At 38.6% G+C, this 10,490-nt stretch overlaps 1 protein-coding gene across 1 annotated transcript in view; it reads left to right on the top strand.

The window, feature by feature from the left end:
* Positions 1-3,388: 3,388 nt before the first annotated feature.
* sh2b1 (SH2B adaptor protein 1) overlaps positions 3,389-10,490 on the top strand; it is a 53,851-nt gene continuing 46,749 nt past the window's right edge. Inside the window, 1 exon segment of the mRNA XM_056406170.1 lies at positions 3,389-3,570. The gene's annotated coding sequence lies outside the window, so the exon portion shown is untranslated.

The raw sequence follows: 10,490 nt of genomic DNA, 5'->3' as shown, positions 1-10,490 counted from the left end.
CTTTAAATGCAGCTTTGTGTTCTTTGTGTTACTTATTCAGTGGTACTAGTACTACAGAGTATTCTCAGTGGTACTAGTACTACAGAGTATTCTCAGTGGTATTAGTACTATAGAGTATTCTCAGTGGTACTAGTACTACAGAGTATTCTCAGTGGTATTAGTACTACAGAGTATTCTCAGTGGTACTAGTACTACAGAGTATTCTCAGTGTGGTACTAGTACTACAGAGTATTCTCAGTGGTACTAGTACTACAGAGTATTCTCAGTGTGGTACTAGTACTACAGAGTATTCTCAGTGGTACTAGTACTACAGAGTATTCTCAGTGTGGTACTAGTACTACATAGTATTCTCAGTGTGGTACTAGTACTACAGAGTATTCTCAGTGGTACTAGTACTACAGAGTATTCTCAGTGGTACTAGTACTACAGAGTATTCTCAGTGGTACTAGTACTACAGAGTATTCTCAGTGTGGTACTAGTACTACAGAGTATTCTCAGTGGTATTAGTACTACAGAGTATTCTCAGTGTGGTACTAGTACTACATAGTATTCTCAGTGTGGTACTAGTACTACAGGTATTCTCAGTGGTACTAGTACTACAGAGCATTCTCAGTGGTATTAGTACTACAGAGTATTCTCAGTGGTACTAGTACTACATAGTATTCTCAGTGTGGTACTAGTACTACAGAGTATTCTCAGTGGTATTAGTACTACAGAGTATTCTCAGTGGTATTAGTACTACAGAGTATTCTCAGTGGTACTAGTACTACAGAGTATTCTCAGTGGTACTAGTACTACAGAGTATTCTCAGTGTGGTACTAGTACTACAGAGTATTCTCAGTGGTATTAGTACTACAGAGTATTCTCAGTGGTATTAGTACTACAGAGTATTCTCAGTGGTACTAGTACTACAGAGTATTCTCAGTGGTACTAGTACTACAGAGTATTCCCAGTGTGGTACTAGTACTACAGAGTATTCTCAGTGTGGTACTAGTACTACATAGTATTCTCAGTGTGGTACTAGTACTACAGAGTATTCTCAGTGGTACTAGTACTACAGAGTATTCTCTGGTACTAGTACTACAGAGTATTCTCAGTGTGGTACTAGTACTACATAGTATTCTCAGTGTGGTACTAGTACTACAGCGTATTCTCAGTGGTATTAGTACTACAGAGTATTCTCAGTGGTACTAGTACTACAGAGTATTCTCAGTGGTACTAGTACTACAGAGTATTCTCAGTGTGGTACTAGTACTACAGAGTATTCTCAGTGGTACTAGTACTACAGAGTATTCTCAGTGGTATTAGTACTACAGAGTATTCTCAGTGTGGTACTAGTACTACAGAGTATTCTCAGTGGTATTAGTACTACAGAGTATTCTCAGTGTGGTACTAGTACTACATAGTATTCTCAGTGTGGTACTAGTACTACAGAGTATTCTCAGTGTGGTACTAGTACTACAGAGTATTCTCAGTGGTACTAGTACTACAGAGCATTCTCAGTGGTATTAGTACTACAGGTATTCTCAGTGGTATTAGTACTACAGGTATTCTCAGTGGTACTAGTACTACAGAGTATTCTCAGTGGCACTAGTACTACAGAGTATTCTCAGTGGTACTAGTACTACAGAGTATTCTCAGTGGTACTAGTACTACAGGTATTCTCAGTGGTACTAGTGCTACAGAGTATTCTCAGTGTGGTACTAGTACCACAGAGTATTCTCAGTGTGGTACTAGTACTGCAGGTATTCTCAGTGGTATTAGTACCACAGGTATTCTCAGTGGTACTAGTACACAGGTATTCTCAGTGGTACTAGTACTACAGAGTATTCTCAGTGGTACTAGTACTACAGAGTATTCTCAGTGGTATTAGTACTACAGAGTATTCTCAGTGGTACTAGTACTACAGAGTATTCTCAGTGGTACTAGTACTACAGAGTATTCTCAGTGGTACTAGTACTACAGAGTATTCTCAGTGTGGTACTAGTACTACAGAGTATTCTCAGTGTGGTACTAGTACTACAGAGTATTCTCAGTGGTATTAGTACTACAGAGTATTCTCAGTGGTATTAGTACTACAGAGTATTCTCAGTGGTATTAGTACTACAGAGTATTCTCAGTGGTATTAGTACTACAGAGTATTCTCAGTGGTATTAGTACTACAGAGTATTCTCAGTGGTATTAGTACTACAGAGTATTCTCAGTGGTACTAGTACTACAGAGTATTCTCAGTGGTATTAGTACTACAGAGTATTCTCAGTGGTATTAGTACTACAGAGTATTCTCAGTGGTACTAGTACTACAGAGTATTCTCAGTGGTACTAGTACTACAGAGTATTCTCAGTGGTACTAGTACTACAGAGTATTCTCAGTGGTATTAGTACTACAGAGTATTCTCAGTGGTATTAGTACTACAGAGTATTCTCAGTGGTACTAGTACTACAGAGTATTCTCAGTGGTACTAGTACTACAGAGTATTCTCAGTGTGGTACTAGTACTACAGAGTATTCTCAGTGGTATTAGTACTACAGAGTATTCTCAGTGGTACTAGTACTACAGAGTATTCTCAGTGTGGTACTAGTACTACAGAGTATTCTCAGTGTGGTACTAGTACTACAGAGTATTCTCAGTGGTACTAGTACTACAGAGTATTCTCAGTGGTACTAGTACTACAGAGTATTCTCAGTGGTATTAGTACTACAGAGTATTCTCAGTGGTACTAGTACTACAGAGTATTCTCAGTGGTATTAGTACTACAGAGTATTCTCAGTGGTACTAGTACTACAGAGTATTCTCAGTGGTATTAGTACAGAGTATTCTCAGTGGTACTAGTACTACAGAGTATTCTCAGTGGTACTAGTACTACAGAGTATTCTCAGTGTGGTACTAGTACTACAGAGTATTCTGTGTGGTACTAGTACTACAGAGTATTCTCAGTGGTATTAGTACTACAGAGTATTCTCAGTGGTATTAGTACTACAGAGTATTCTCAGTGGTACTAGTACTACAGAGTATTCTCAGTGGTATTAGTACTACAGAGTATTCTCAGTGGTACTAGTACTACAGAGTATTCTCAGTGTGGTACTAGTACTACAGAGTATTCTCAGTGGTATTAGTACTACAGAGTATTCTCAGTGTGGTACTAGTACTACAGAGTATTCTCAGTGTGGTACTAGTACTACAGAGTATTCTCAGTGGTACTAGTACTACAGAGTATTCTCAGTGGTACTAGTACTACAGAGTATTCTCAGTGGTATTAGTACTACAGAGTATTCTCAGTCTCTCCTCCTCATCCTCTTGCTCCTCCAGTATTTTTTTTTCATCTTCTCTCTTTTTTTTAACGGCAGCTGTCAACGGGTGCACGAGCGAACTATCGCGAGACTCCGAGGCAGCGAGCGAGAAGAAACGTTGTCCAAGGCAAGGCGAATAGCAATATTCACATATAGCAACAACAACAACCTTTTTTCACGAACAATCATTGCTCGGTTATGTAGACCGGAAGGACGAAGAAGTGTGAGCCACGTTCCAGCACCAGAGACGCGGAGGGAAATCCCGGACTGTGATGTGCAGGTAGCGAAAACACGCGCAACACTAGCTAGCTGGTTTATTAATAGCTAAGCTAACAGGCTAACGGCTAGCTTAGCTCGCGAAGAACCTTGTTGTTGTTGATGTTGTTTCACGGTTCCAACGGCACAGAAGCACGGCTCTAAATCACCACCGTGTGTGTGTTCATGAACGTTACACGTCTTTAAAGCAGCCGAATGAGCGCCTTCATGTGAGAACGTGATATTTACACTTCTAGAGATGCTCCTGTAGTATTACTGCAGTACCACAGTGTACAAATACACGGTCATAGTACAAGTACCACAGTGTACAAATACACGGTCATAGTACAAGTACCACAGTGTACAAATACACGGTCATAGTACAAGTACCACAGTGTACAAATACACGGTCATAGTACAAGTACCACAGTGTACAAATACACGGTCATAGTACAAGTACCACAGTGTACAATACACGGTTATAGTACAAGTACCACAGTGTACAAATACACGGTTATAGTACAAGTACCACAGTGTACAAATACACGGTCATAGTACAAGTACCACAGTGTACAAATACACGGTCATAGTACAAGTACCACAGTGTACAAATACACGGTCATAGTACAAGTACCACAGTGTACATATACACGGTCATAGTACAAGTACTACAGTGTACATATACACGGTCATAGTACAAGTACCACAGTGTACAAATACACGGTCATAGTACAAGTACCACAGTGTACAAATACACGGTCATAGTACAAGTACCACAGTGTACAAATACACGGTTATAGTACAAGTACCACAGTGTACAAATACACGGTCATAGTACAAGTACCACAGTGTACAAATACACGGTTATAGTACAAGTACCACAGTGTACAAATACACGGTTATAGTACAAGTACCACAGTGTACAAATACACGGTCATAGTACAAGTACCACAGTGTACAAATACACGGTTATAGTACAAATACCACAGTGTACAAATACACGGTCATAGTACAAGTACCACAGTGTACAAATACACGGTCATAGTACAAGTACCACAGTGTACAAATACACGGTCATAGTACAAGTACCACAGTGTACAAATACACGGTCATAGTACAAGTACCACAGTGTACATATACACGGTCATAGTACAAGTACCACAGTGTACAAATACACGGTCATAGTACAAGTACCACAGTGTACAAATACACGGTCATAGTACAAGTACCACAGTGTACAAATACACGGTTATAGTACAAGTACCACAGTGTACAAATACACGGTCATAGTACAAGTACCACAGTGTACAAATACACGGTTATAGTACAAGTACCACAGTGTACAAATACACGGTTATAGTACAAGTACCACAGTGTACAAATACACGGTCATAGTACAAGTACCACAGTGTACAAATACACGGTTATAGTACAAATACCACAGTGTACAAATACACGGTCATAGTACAAGTACCACAGTGTACAAATACACGGTCATAGTACAAGTACCACAGTGTACAAATACACGGTCATAGTACAAGTACCACAGTGTACAAATACACGGTCATAGTACAAGTACCACACTGTACAAATACACGGTCATAGTACAAGTACCACAGTGTACAAATACACGGTTATAGTACAAATACACGGTCATAGTACAAGTACCACAGTGTACAAATACACGGTTATAGTACAAGTACCACAGTGTACAAATACACGGTCATAGTACAAGTACCACAGTGTACAAATACACGGTCATAGTACAAGTACCACCGTGTACAAATACACGGTCATAGTACAAGTACCACAGTGTACAAATACACGGTCATAGTACAAGTACCACAGTGTACAAATACACGGTCATAGTACAAGTACCACAGTGTACAAATACACGGTCATAGTACAAGTACCACAGTGTACAAATACACGGTCATAGTACAAGTACCACAGTGTACAAATACTCTTATAGTACAAGTACCACAGTGTACAAATACACGGTCATAGTACAAGTACCACAGTGTACAAATACACGGTTATAGTACAAGTACCACAGTGTACAAATACATGGTTATAGTACAAGTACCACAGTGTACAAATACTCTTATAGTACAAGTACCACAGTGTACAAATACACGGTCATAGTACAAGTACCACAGTGTACAAATACACGGTCATAGTACAAGTACCACAGTGTACAAATACACGGTCATAGTACAAGTACCACAGTGTACAATACACGGTTATAGTACAAGTACCACAGTGTACAAATACACGGTTATAGTACAAGTACCACCGTGTACAAATACACGGTTATAGTACAAGTACCACAGTGTACAAATACACGGTCATAGTACAAGTACCACAGTGTACAAATACACGGTCATAGTACAAGTACCACAGTGTACAAATACATGGTTATAGTACAAGTACCACAGTGTACAAATACTCTTATAGTACAAGTACCACAGTGTACAAATACACGGTCATAGTACAAGTACCACAGTGTACAAATACACGGTCATAGTACAAGTACCACAGTGTACAAATACACGGTTATAGTACAAGTACCACAGTGTACAAATACACGGTCATAGTACAAGTACCACAGTGTACAAATACACAGTCATAGTACAAGTACCACAGTGTACAAATACTCTTATAGTACAAGTACCACAGTGTACAAATACTCTTATAGTACAAGTACCACAGTGTACAAATACACAGTCATAGTACAAGTACCACAGTGTACAAATACACAGTCATAGTACAAATACCACAGTGTACAAATACATGGTCATAGTACAAGTACCACAGTGTACAAATACACGGTCATAGTACAAGTACCACACTGTTCAAATACACGGTCATAGTACAAGTACCACAGTGTACAAATACACGGTCATAGTACAAGTACCACAGTGTACAAATACACGGTTATAGTACAAGTACCACAGTGTACAAATACACGGTCATAGTACAAGTACCACAGTGTACAAATACTCTTATAGTACAGGTACCACAGTGTACAAATACTCTTATAGTACAAGTACCACAGTGTACAAATACACAGTCATAGTACAAGTACCACAGTGTACAAATACTCTTATAGTACAAGTACCACAGTGTACAAATACACGGTTATAGTACTAGTACCACAGTGTACAAATACACGGTTATAGTACAAGTACCACAGCGTACAAATACACGGTTATAGTACAAGTACCACAGCGTACAAATACACGGTCATAGTACAAGTACCACAGTGTACAAATACACGGTCATAGTACAAGTACCACAGTGTACAAATACACGGTCATAGTACAAGTACCACAGTGTACAAATACACGGTCATAGTACAAGTACCACAGTGTACAAATACACGGTTATAGTACAAGTACCACAGTGTACAAATACACGGTTATAGTACAAGTACCACAGTGTACAAATACACGGTCATAGTACAAGTACCACAGTGTACAAATACACGGTTATAGTACAAGTACCACAGTGTACAAATACACGGTCATAGTACAAGTACCACAGTGTACAAATACACGGTCATAGTACAAGTACCACAGTGTACAAATACTCTTATAGTACAAGTACCACAGTGTACAAATACACGGTCATAGTACAAGTACCACAGTGTACAAATACGGTCATAGTACAAGTACCACAGTGTACAAATACACGGTTATAGTACAAGTACCACAGTGTACAAATACACGGTCATAGTACAAGTACCACAGTGTACAAATACTCTTATAGTACAGGTACCACAGTGTACAAATACTCTTATAGTACAAGTACCACAGTGTACAAATACACAGTCATAGTACAAGTACCACAGTGTACAAATACTCTTATAGTACAAGTACCACAGTGTACAAATACGGTCATAGTACAAGTACCACAGTGTACAAATACTCTTATAGTACAAGTACCACAGTGTACAAATACACGGTCATAGTACAAGTACCACAGTGTACAAATACTCTTATAGTACAAGTACCACAGTGTACAAATACTCTTATAGTACAAGTACCACAGTGTACAAATACACAGTCATAGTACAAGTACCACAGTGTACAAATACTCTTATAGTACAAGTACCACCGTGTACAAATACACGGTTATAGTACAAGTACCACCGTGTACAAATACACGGTTATAGTACAAGTACCACAGTGTACAAATACACGGTCATAGTACAAGTACCACATTGTACAAATACACGGTTATAGTACAAGTACCACAGTGTACAAATACACGGTCATAGTACAAGTACCACAGTGTACAAATACTCTTATAGTACAAGTACCACAGTGTACAAATACTCTTATAGTACAAGTACCACAGTGTACAAATACTCTTATAGTACAAGTACCACAGTGTACAAATACACGGTCATAGTACAAGTACCACAGTGTACAAATACTCTTATAGTACAAGTACCACAGTGTACAAATACACGGTCATAGTACAAGTACCACAGTGTACAAATACACGGTTATAGTACAAGTACCACAGTGTACAAATACTCTTATAGTACAAGTACCACAGTGTACAAATACACAGTCATAGTACAAGTACCACAGTGTACAAATACACAGTCATAGTACAAGTACCACAGTGTACAAATACACGGTCATAGTACAAGTACCACAGTGTACAAATACTCTTATAGTACAAGTACCACAGTGTACAAATACACGGTCATAGTACAAGTACCACAGTGTACAAATACACGGTTATAGTACAAGTACCACAGTGTACAAATACACGGTCATAGTACAAGTACCACAGTGTACAAATACTCTTATAGTACAGGTACCACAGTGTACAAATACTCTTATAGTACAAGTACCACAGTGTACAAATACACAGTCATAGTACAAGTACCACAGTGTACAAATACTCTTATAGTACAAGTACCACAGTGTACAAATACACGGTTATAGTACTAGTACCACAGTGTACAAATACACGGTTATAGTACAAGTACCACAGCGTACAAATACACGGTTATAGTACAAGTACCACAGCGCACAAATACACGGTCATAGTACAAGTACCACAGTGTACAAATACGGTCATAGTACAAGTACCACAGTGTACAAATACGCAGTCATAGTACAAGTACCACAGTGTACAAATACACGGTCATAGTACAAGTACCACAGGGTACAATACGGTTATAGTACAAGTACCACAGTGTACAAATACGGTTATAGTACAAGTACCACAGTGTACAAATACACGGTCATAGTACAAGTACCACAGTGTACAAATACGGTTATAGTACAAGTACCACAGTGTACAAATACACGGTCATAGTACAAGTACCACAGTGTACAAATACACGGTCATAGTACAAGTACCACAGTGTACAAATACTCTTATAGTACAAGTACCACAGTGTACAAATACACGGTCATAGTACAAGTACCACAGTGTACAAATACGGTCATAGTACAAGTACCACAGTGTACAAATACACGGTTATAGTACAAGTACCACAGTGTACAAACACGGTCATAGTACAAGTACCACAGTGTACAAATACTCTTATAGTACAGGTACCACAGTGTACAAATACTCTTATAGTACAAGTACCACAGTGTACAAATACACAGTCATAGTACAAGTACCACAGTGTACAAATACTCTTATAGTACAAGTACCACAGTGTACAAATACACGGTCATAGTACAAGTACCACAGTGTACAAATACTCTTATAGTACAAGTACCACAGTGTACAAATACACGGTCATAGTACAAGTACCACAGTGTACAAATACTCTTATAGTACAAGTACCACAGTGTACAAATACTCTTATAGTACAAGTACCACAGTGTACAAATACACGGTCATAGTACAAGTACCACAGTGTACAAATACACGGTTATAGTACAAGTACCACCGTGTACAAATACACGGTTATAGTACAAGTACCACCGTGTACAAATACACGGTTATAGTACAAGTACCACAGTGTACAAATACACGGTCATAGTACAAGTACCACATTGTACAAATACACGGTTATAGTACAAGTACCACAGTGTACAAATACACGGTCATAGTACAAGTACCACAGTGTACAAATACTCTTATAGTACAAGTACCACAGTGTACAAATACTCTTATAGTACAAGTACCACAGTGTACAAATACTCTTATAGTACAAGTACCACAGTGTACAAATACACGGTCATAGTACAAGTACCACAGTGTACAAATACTCTTATAGTACAAGTACCACAGTGTACAAATACACGGTCATAGTACAAGTACCACAGTGTACAAATACTGTTATAGTACAAGTACCACAGTGTACAAATACTCTTATAGTACAAGTACCACAGTGTACAAATACACAGTCATAGTACAAGTACGTACAAATACACGGTTATAGTACAAGTACCACAGTGTACAAATACTCTTATAGTACAAGTACCACAGTGTACAAATACACAGTCATAGTACAAGTACCACAGTGTACAAATACAGTCATAGTACAAGTACCACAGTGTACAAATACGGTCATAGTACAAGTACCACAGTGTACAAATACTCTTATAGTACAAGTACCACAGTGTACAAATACACGGTTATAGTACTAGTACCACAGTGTACAAATACACGGTTATAGTACAAGTACCACAGCGTACAAATACACGGTTATAGTACAAGTACCACAGCGTACAAATACACGGTCATAGTACAAGTACCACAGTGTACAAATACACGGTCATAGTACAAGTACCACAGTGTACAAATACACGGTCATAGTACAAGTACCACAGTGTACAAATACACGGTCATAGTACAAGTACCACAGTGTACAATACACGGTTATAGTACAAGTACCACAGTGTACAAATACACGGTTATAGTACAAGTACCACAGTGTACAAATACACGGTCATAGTACAA

The sequence above is a fragment of the Pseudoliparis swirei genome, chromosome 23 (assembly GCF_029220125.1).
Source record: "Pseudoliparis swirei isolate HS2019 ecotype Mariana Trench chromosome 23, NWPU_hadal_v1, whole genome shotgun sequence".
Lineage (NCBI taxonomy): Eukaryota > Metazoa > Chordata > Actinopteri > Perciformes > Liparidae > Pseudoliparis > Pseudoliparis swirei.
The sequence above is the reverse complement of the archived record's forward strand: the minus strand, read 5'-3'. Positions and strand labels throughout refer to the sequence as shown.